The following is a 10,661-nucleotide window of genomic DNA, read 5'->3' on the forward strand; positions in this document are numbered from 1 at the left end:
GGCAATCAAATAGTCCTTGCTGGTAGGGTGGGGCCGAGCTACAATGACGAGGCTGTGCTTCAAGACCTGTGATTAAGGAAACAAAAGTCAGAGGCCTTTGGAGCTACCCCCGGGTAAGAAATCCGACACTCAAGTCAGTAGGAGGTGATAGGAGAGTCGGGCCGAGCTATAAGGATGCCGTACCGAGCTAAGTAGCGGTATAGGTCTCAGAAGTTGGATCCCTTACTTCGAGCATGGAGTACCTTTTTATAGACGAAGATCCGTGTGTTGGTCAGACTGGGCTTCCGAGGTTGTCGGGATGAAGTTAGCTGCCGAGGTATTCGGGATAGAGTCCCATTCCCTAGCAGAATTGTCTTCCTTACTTCTCTTTACCCGTAGTTGTGCTCATCCATATGACGTATAGTTGATGTGGATGGAATGATAAGATGGGATTCCACAGTAATAGCGTAACTTGGTCAAGCTAGCCCGTTGTGGCCTGGCTAGGCCATCGGCCAAGTTATGCTGATCCGGCCAAGTTAGAATGACATGGCAGGGCAATAGTTGGGTGGCCACTTGTCTTGCAGGGCCAGCTCAGTCATGACCCGAACAAAAGGATTCCTCATGTTTGAGAGTTCAGGATCAAGAATGTGCTCAGATTTCTTCCATTGCTTTTGATTGTTTTAGGGTAGTTCTAGAGTGAAAGAGAAGAGGATTCCTGAGTATCAAGTGTGCTGGGTTTACAGATCTTAGGAGGGGAGACGAGTTTCGAAATCTACTTACAAGATTACAGAAGAGTACCTACTTCTGGCTCCCCCAAAGTAGAGACTCTTGGTGTGATCTATAGGAGGAAGACTGTGTACAGGGCTGCTTTGAAGGAGGAAACCAAGGATTGTAAAATTGGTGGACCTCCAGGAAGCCACAAATTAAAAAGATCAATGGAAGCGCTAACCGATAAGCTATTGTTTGTGGAATGAATGCTTACAAACTGAATGCTTTGATATTTTACTCATGGGGTGCAACGCTTAAAGATAAAGGTGGATTTCCTTCAAGTTATTGGTCCTAAAAATGTGTTTCTGTATTTTAGAATTTCTTTCGTTATGATAATCCTGTTAGCATTACCATTTAATTGCACAAATTATAAATTTCCATGCAGGAATTTGCAATGAAGTATGAACTTTATTTTGTAGTGCCTTTATAAAGGACCGGTTACTGCACAAATATATCTTATTTTACTATGGTCACATAGGGCTCAAATGATATAATACACATAAATGCATCAACAATTTAAGTCATGGTTTTCAAAATCGGACTGGATCGGACGGTCGAATCGGAAAAACTGGGACCGGTTCTGTTTTATTCTAGAGTTATTATTTTGCCAAAAAGCATTGATTTAGTCAGCAAATCGCTGATCCGGGCAGTCGAACCATTCAAACCGTCTAACTGTTTTTTATTTATTTTTTAAATTTTTTTGTCAAAATGGGTCATCTGTTCGGTTCGAATGGTCAGACTGTTCAACCCGATAACTGAACCCCTGACTAGTTCATTGTCCGATTCAATTTTAAAAACCTTGATGTATGTTTGAACTAAACTGTTTAAAAGCAGCTGGTTTACTCCATTACACAGTGTAATGGTAAAATCATGGGTTAGAAAGCATGAGAAAGCGAATTTATATCCAAGAGCTTCCATCTTGTGCAAGAAAAATGCCAAAGATTGGGACTTTATCTAGTCTACACCCTTTCCAACACTCAATATAACATTGGGTAATGATCTTAGCATAGAAGCTGGTCTATTCCTTACTGGTGTAAGTTCATTATTGTTAAGGTTATAGCCCATGTCCATGTAAGTTCATTATTGACTTATAGCCCATGTCCATGGCTGTCAAATGAGATGAAATTCTCTATTAAATAATGGAGATTTACAATTACAGTAATAATAGCCACACCAAAACCTTATAAGCCAATACACTTACCATTATAGCTCCCCTACTTTTCACAGCCTCTCTTGCTTTGTTTGTAAGATACTAACTGTGCGATGCATGGACAGCTTTTTAAAAAAATATATTTTAAAGGGAAAAAATGAAAGTAACAATAGTTCACCAAAATTTGTATATATTTCTAATTCTTTACATATAAGATAGTATAAACAATAGTTTTTTTTTCCTTTTTAGTTATTGAGCCTCGAACTTACTCCTTTTTGATGTAGCAAAAAAATGTGCTTAATATGAGATTAATAATCAAATTGAAAAAAAAAATCAAAATTAAAGTGACGAAGATGACCAAAGGCAGGCTTGTGTTAAGTGCTTTTTATTGTTTAACCAAAAGAATTTGTGAAACAAATTTACATTAAATTAATAAAATAATAGAAATAAACCTAATAATCGATAGAAAGGAGAAATGATTTCTTTATTTGGACTCTAAATTATATAAGAAGAAAATTGGTTCACCCCATGTATTGGTAGGAAAATTTGGATTTTGACATTAGTTTGGATCAAATCTAGGGTTCATATTTAAGTTGACCCTTAGCCTAACTTAGTCCATCTAATTAAGACCCCTACTTTATTAGATAGAACCAAAAGGGATTAAAAGAGATTTAAGAGGAAAAAAGGGATTTGATGGAGAAGGGAGATGTTATAAACATTGACTATTAATGTGAGAGAGAAGAATGGTGTTATTAGAGAGTAAATATGGATTTTATAAGAGACAATGAAAACCCATGAAGATTTTAATTTTGCCTTGTTATATTTTTAATGATTTCATTAGAAAAAAATATGCACATGTGCAGGAATAGTGAATAAGAGAAGGCAAATGTAAGCTTTGTGGTGAGAGGACCCCTTACCTCCCCTTTTTTTCTATATATATATATTTGTGAAATCAGGCCACTTGAATCTGCAATATCAGCCCAATGTGATATGTGATACTCACCTATTGTGCGTCCAAGTGACTTGTAATATCAATTTCATCTATGATTCCTTTGGCATAAGAGTCTAATACTATACATACCTTGAAAGAATGATCGGGTAGCAATGGAAATAGGATTTGGTCAGAGAGAAATTGACTAAGCTGAAACCACAAAATAGAGACTTTTAGCATTAGCCTATGTAACGACTAACCTATCGAATGATTATTGTAGTTGCTTACTTGAACATAGATTATTGTTAAGCAAAACTCGAACATAATTCTATTAATGCATCAATTAACAGAATATAATTCTGTGTTTTGGCCAATGACCAATTGGAGCAAGACAGGCTGCAGACATGCCAGAGTTGCACAATAAAACTCACCCATGATCCTGAGATCCCCATCCATCTCAAATTTTCTACATCATGTTCCCTATGATCATATCTGGCCAGAATTGGTTAATTTGTTTATTATGGTTTGTGGGTTGATGATCCTTTCGCTTGAGACAAATATGGAAATAATTATTTACATTTTATTAGATTAGAAAATAGGAATTAGGTTCTAACAGCAAGAACAATAAAATAGGAATTAGGTTATAACAGCAAGAACAATATGGATGGCCGAACCCTACAGGAAGGTTGGGCAAAATTTCAAAAATTTATTTACTCCCATCCGGGAATCCTATTCTCAATTTTTAAACTACACTTTCAAGGTTCATTCTTGTAATCGAATCGGACCAAATCTGAAACCAAAATAAGGGAGAGATACACCTAATACGGAATCCACGCATGAATGCTCCTCCCAACGTAGGTGTTCACGCCTAAAGAGAGTACCAAATCCTTCCTCCACTAAAGATGACACAACTTAGGGTGAGGCAGGATTAGCTGGTAGTTCTTCACCAAGAACTAGTGATTCTTCAGCAAGAATCGAATGGGACAGTGAGCACAACTTCTAGATTGTTTCTTCTGGCAAGAAACAATATCAAGATCAAATCTTGATCCAATCCAAGAATTGGAGATCGAATAGGGTGGGGCGGCAAGAGCAGGAAAAAAAAGAGTAGAAGGAAAGAGCAGTCTAACTGTGTTGTCTTCTCTTTATATTCAGCGAATATGTCTTTGGAGGTTCACCCTACCCTCTTATTTATAGCCTTAAAGAGAAAATTTCCTAATCCCATTAGGAGTTTCCTAATCCAAATCTTTTATTTGGATCTGAACTCTTTAAATGATAAGGATAATCCTTTATCTTATCTGCAGATAAAGATCAGCCTTCATAATCAAATTAGGAGTTCTTTTGATCCAAATCTTTATTTGGGTCTGGACTCTTTAAGTGGATAAGGATAATCCCTTATCTTATCTGTTGATCCAAATCCCAGATCTGCCCCTATTTAATTATTCTAATTAACCCAGTTCGAAATGGGCTTTTAGGCCCATTAAGCTTTCAGGCTCACTTCCACTTTAATGTTGCCTAGCTTGGCTCTCTTTGTATGGCGTGAGACCCTATCATTGATCTACACATCAGCCACATGGGTTCAGCTTAGTCTCAGTTACAATGCTTAGCCGAATTCACTGCTGAATGCAGTGAACCCCTGAGTTCATCACCATGGGCTTTTAATGGGCCTAACATTTACACTAAATGGTCCTTAGGTCCAGCCATCTTATGAAAGCCCAAGGACTATGGGCAGATGCTAGATTTGCCCATCAGGTATAATCCTCAACGGTCTTACACTTAACCTCTCAGCCCATAATGATCAAACACTGCCTGACAAGAGAGGACCTCTCCCTTGGCTGCAAGGTGCAGTGTTGTACTCTCCACTCACATGGATCCCGGGAATTAAAACCTTTTGCAAACATTTTGAAACCATAATATATATATATATATATATATATATATATATATATATAGATATATGTGTGTGTGTGTGTATTTCAAACATTTTGAAACCATAATATATATATATATATATGTGTGTGTGTGTGTGTGTGTGTGTATCTCTATATAAATATATTTTCCAAAACAAATTTCAACGGTTGAAATCAATTACTAGCAGTTTAGGTTTCCATCAGAGAGAGTGCATCCCCGATCATTCACTTTGTCTGACAAAGGGGTTGATCTTATCACTATGATCACCCACTCAGATGAATTCTCGGACTGTCCTAACATACCCAGGTTTTGACCCCCTCTAAGGATCTCACTGATTGGCATATCAAAGACACCCCCTCTAAGGGTCAAGTGTAATATCCAGTTTTCCCATCTATCTCCAAGGTCTAGGGCAATACTGGAATTTTGGTCCGGTTCAGGGTTTCAAGAAAACTCACACTACATGTACCTCAGGTCTCACCCTAGCAACTGAGACAAGCCATCCCAACCAACTTGGCGGTACATCAGTGTCAGCCTTGGCAGGATAAATCTCCCCAAATCTATCCAACGGCTGTGAAGATTCTAAACTAACACGAGTCTCATATGTGTCCAGTTTAAGGGTATTACATAGAAACATACCACAATAACATGAATAAAAGATGTACTTTATTCATTTACAATATATGTCATAATGTACATCATGCTGATTGGAGCTAAGGGCATACACTGTCTAACATTGTGTGCTTAGTGAATAATGATTTTTTAGCTTAGATGTTGGTTTGTTCCTTACTTGTATAAGTTTATTATTGTTAAAGTTCTTAGAAACCCAGCAATAAGATAACAATTGGAATGTAGAGAAAGTAGAAGGAACATGCAAAAACATAGCACACATATAAATTTACATTGTTTGATGTACAAACTATGTTCAGAGGCCTTATAGAAGATGAAGTCCACTATTCAATAATGGAGAATTACAATTATAGTATTTCTAGCCACTCACCAAAACCCTAGCTCCCAATACAACTTATGTTGTAACTTCCTTCTTCTCCCAACCTCTCTTGCCTATTACTTGACCCCCAAGATACAAGATGTCTTTCTTTTTAAGATACAATGCTATTTATAATTATAAAATCCTAAACTAGGTTGGTCCTTTGACACTATTAAGAATCAGATCTCGTATGTCTTGTGATATTTACCTAATGTGATGTGATACCCAAGTATAACAAACTCAATTGTGATTTCCTTAACACAAAGAATTTAATACTTCGGGGGTTCACCCTCCCCCCCTCCCCCCACTTGAACCCAAGTCAATATAAAATTTTGCCTTTGAGTTTTTCTCAATTTGTTTTTGGATCAGGTCATACAACATTGCAATGAAACTGGATTCAAGGCACCAACACAACAATTATCACAAAGATATTAGTTTTTGTGGAACACTATCATTTAAAAGATGTATGTGGAGAGCAAATTCAACATTAGCTCCTGAGATGGACAGAGAGGAGGGGATTGAGTCAAGAGTGGCAAACAATGTTAGGGTAGCAAAGCTGTTAGGGCTGTCTTTCTTGGGTGGAGAGTTTGTCGGGAGTGAGGCATTTTGGAGGTTAGCAAAAGAAAATGCAATGGAAAGAAAAATGGTTCAGTTGAGTTTAGGGATGGAATTCATGGGAATTTTAGGGTATCCGACCTATCCCGAATCTAATAGGACCCGTTTATCAAAACCTTATGAAGTCTAGGATGGGCTTGGGATTTTATATTAAAACCCTATAGGGTTTGGGTTTTGACCTTGGGTACCCAGTATCTGAACCCAATTATACTTAACGCGGGTGCCTGCTCTTGATACCCGATCATAAATCCATTTCTCTCTCTTTCTCTCTCTTTCATGGTATATATATGTGTATATATCCCATTATAATCATCTTTTGCACTAGAATAGCACACTATTTCTTTTTAAAAAGGGCATCACATTTTACTCAGGTGATGTAAAATCGAGTGCAAGGTTTAAAGTATTAAAAAACACAAAGAATATTTGGTGTAGTGTGATTTGGTCACTCCCTGTTGGAAGGCAGCTCGGGCGTCGGTTTCCTACGTTGTTGGCACTTCGATGCTTAAGCTAGCGATGAGTTTATGTAGAGAGCTTGGTTGCATTGAATGCTAAAGAGAGAGCTAAATCGTGTGTACCTTGTAAGGTAGGGGCGATGCCTTTATATAGGCGAGCTGTCGTGGGCCTCATGAAACATATTCGAGATCACTGGCCGACGAACCCAGAATCCATTTCGTACCCTAAGATGGACTTTGTGTGAGCTGATAAGCCTTATTTGAGTTTCTCCAGTCTGGGCGGGATAAGGATAAAGTCTGCTGACATGTGGCGTGATCCCGAAGAGATCGGAGATAGCTGACTTGCTTCTAGAAGAGGGATACGTGGCACCTCGGTAGGTCAGTGTCCACGAACAGCTTGGGACCCCGGTCTTAGTTGACTGACCCAAGGTGCTCGAGGTGACTTGGACTATTGATGTGCTCGAGAAGGTTAACGTGTTGTCTAGTCGATGGGTTGCTCCACTACGTGTCATCATATTACAGGTCGGGCCAAATTATCCCTCATCAATTGTCCCCACCCCCGAGCCTGAGGTGATCGACTCGGGGCGGGAGTTTTTGAGGAGCTAGAGAGCCGAACCACTTCGGTCCCACCTAGTTGTCTGCCGAGGAGATTTGCACTCTGGCTACTCGATATAGATTCCCTGATTTCTATGGCTACTCCCTTCCCCCTAGTGGCTTTCCTTGGGATCACAATGATAACGAGATAGCTGTCTTCACCGAGGCCCTAAAGGCCAAGCTCCGTTTTCCTCTTCATCCATTAATTCTTGTTGTGCTACAATATTATGATATCACCATCGATTAGTTGCACCCAAACTCCGTCTGTACCCTAGTTGGTATGATCTCTCTTTTCTTCGACTTCGGTCTCCCACTTGACATAAAATCCGTTGCCGCCCTTTGCCGAATCAAGCAAAATCCTATCAATGCCCTAGACAAGTTTAGCTACTACTTGTCACACCCAAGGTTCAAACTATCGATACGATATGCATATCGGCAGTATTGTATCGGTACTTAGAAATGCCCAAAACTCTTTTTTTATCTTTTTTTTTTCAAATTTTGGTTTTTTTGGAAGATAAAAACATGTTTTTATAATTAAAAAAATTGGGGTTCCAAAACACTTGGAAATAGGCATTTAAGAGCGTATCTTTTTCAAAAGATACGATACGATATCATATTGGTACTTTAAACCATGGTCATACCATTCTCGGTATAAACTTCTCCATGACTTCCCCTTTAAGGTCCCGACCTGGAAGAGTAGGTACTTCTTTCTTGCTTAGTTTGGAGGTTGGCCTCTTTCGATGCAAGACCTGGTAGAACGCGACCTGAAGTTGGATGATTACTTGGCCGAGAAGAAGCTAATTCAGGTTGGGCTAAGTCCTCAGGTAGGTTGTTGTTTTGGGCCCGGGTTGTTCAATTTCTTTGCTTTCTATTGTCTTATCTAAATTTTGAGCTACAAATGCAAGTGACATGTCGGGTATTGAGACCTCGGGTTTCCTTGATGACATGAGGAAGAAGAAGAAGAGGAGGGTGTCTCACAAGGACGCTCCTCGGTCATCTAACAAGGCACCTCAGACATCCATCTCTGAGTCGACTATACCATCCACAACCGAAGTGGTTCCAGTTGTGGACCTAGTCGAGAACGATCCGGTGGGGAGGCCATCTAACCAGCCTAAGTTGGCCCAGTTGACGAAAGTTCGTCCTCTTCAACCCGGGGCCAGATCTACGGAGGAGGCCCCCAAGGAAAGCCGATCTATTCTCGACTTCTAGACCACCCTCATCAAGAGAAAATAGGCTGTCTTCCCTGAGGAAGTGGGGACCATGTCCGAGCTTCAGTCTCTAGAGCTTAGTGCCAAGGGCATGAGCTGTCTTATGCTGGTAAACTTCTGAAATCTTTGTTGCATTGCCCCTGAAATACTTCTTTATACATTGCTAAACTGTTTCTTTACAGGCGAACTCTGTGGTCCACTCCTTGGTCAAGCAGTCCGAGCGACATCTGGTGCAGGATGAAAGTGCCGAGGCAACGTCAAAGGAGTACCAGTCTCGAGTGGACGTGTGGTGGATTGTGTTGACAATTGAAAAATGACCTAGCCTTCAAGCACAATCACGTTGGTGAACTAGAGCTTCGTTGTGCGAGGCTCGAGAAAGAACTGAAGGAGGAGACTTGCTTTGCTAAACGTGAAGTTTAGCTTCTTGTCAAGGTTCAGGCCGCCAGTGTCTAAGTTGTGGAAGAGTTCAAGACTTCACTAGGCTATTTGAAAGAGAGAAAAGACTTCAGCATTGCAGCCTTCTTCTAGGGCTTCAAACTCTGTTGGATGTTGGTGAAGACGGACTACCTTGAACTCGACCTCACGCCTATCAAATCTTCATCTTGCACTAAGGAGATGTCTGAATAGGTCGACTTAGAGCTGGATTTTGAGGAGGAGGAAGACATGGCCTATGAGGATGTTGGGGAAGAGACCGACGAGGATGCTACCGATGAGGAGATGGTCGAGGAGGATGCCACTAAGGAGGGTGCTGTCACCGAGGAAGGTACTGCTGCTGCTAGTAGAGGTAAATCCATAAGCTCCTATCTTTCCATGAAATCAGCAAAACCCCTCATGCCCCTGTTAGGTCTAGTACTTCCCTTTTTCTCATAAAGAAAGCAAACAGTGTTGAAGTACACTCCTACCACCCAAGGCTTATCCCACTCCTCTTTTACAGAATTGAGATCTACCCATAATTATGCTCTTAGGCTATATTATATTCGGGTCATAAACAAATGGTGAAACAAAACCTCACCCAATGTCAACCATGAATTGCTAGAGTGAAATAGAGAAATGTCCAAGGTTCAAAGTATCGATACGAAACTCTTTTTTTTTTAGTTTTTTTTTTCAAATTTTGTTTTTTTGGGAAGCTAATAACATGTTTTTTATTATTAAAAAAAGTTGGGGTTCCGAAATACCCGAAAACAAGCGTTTCGGAGCGTATCTTTTGAAAAAGATATGATACGATATGCCTGATACAGGGCGTATCATATCGATACTTTAAACCATGGAAACATCCTATCTTCTTGCCATTCCCCACCATAGAATTAGGGTCCCAAATAACTACCAAACCTCCTGCAGTTCATTTTGCTGGAAAAGTTTCCCAATCATAGTTACGCTCGCCCCAAACATTCCTTATTGTTTAAGAATCCAAGGCCTTGTTTGGAAAATCTTTTTGAAAGATCTGATGGGCTTTTAGAAGCTCAACAGACCAAAAACGGTCTTTTTTTGTTTGGCTAGTAAAAGACCACTAGACTAGAAGACAAAACTCCAAAAAGACCGTAAAATCCCAATGTGGTCTAGATTTAATAAGCTACAAGTGAAGCTTATAGTCTTTTTGGGCTTCCTAGTTTTCCGATGTGTCTGAAAAATTCCAAAAGGATCGATTGAAACTCCCGATACGTCTACACCAATGACTAAGCTTGACACAGGTACGTTCTTCTCATTTTCTCTTCTTCTTCTTCTACTAATTGAAACGAGTTGCAGCGGCAGGAGGGAGAAGAGGAAGGAAATGGTTTGGATGAGGGTGATTTCTACCCAATCTGCCACTACAACAAGTTGCAGCGGCAATGACAGAACAAGGGAAGGGATGTCAGATGAAGAGGAAGAAGAAGAAGAAGAAGAAGAAGAAGAAGAAGAAAAATATATATATAGAGAGAGAGCGAGAGATCGGCAAAAGAGTCGGAGCCAGGTTTAGATCTATCGTCGCTGCAATTTGTAGTGGCGGTGACAAAACGGAGGGAGAGAGAGAAATGGGGGAGAGGGGAAGAAGAAGAAGAAGAAGAAGAAACATATATACAGAGGGAGAGAGAGA

The sequence above is a fragment of the Nelumbo nucifera genome, chromosome 8 (assembly GCF_055504915.1).
Source record: "Nelumbo nucifera cultivar China Antique chromosome 8, China Antique-T2T, whole genome shotgun sequence".
Lineage (NCBI taxonomy): Eukaryota > Viridiplantae > Streptophyta > Magnoliopsida > Proteales > Nelumbonaceae > Nelumbo > Nelumbo nucifera.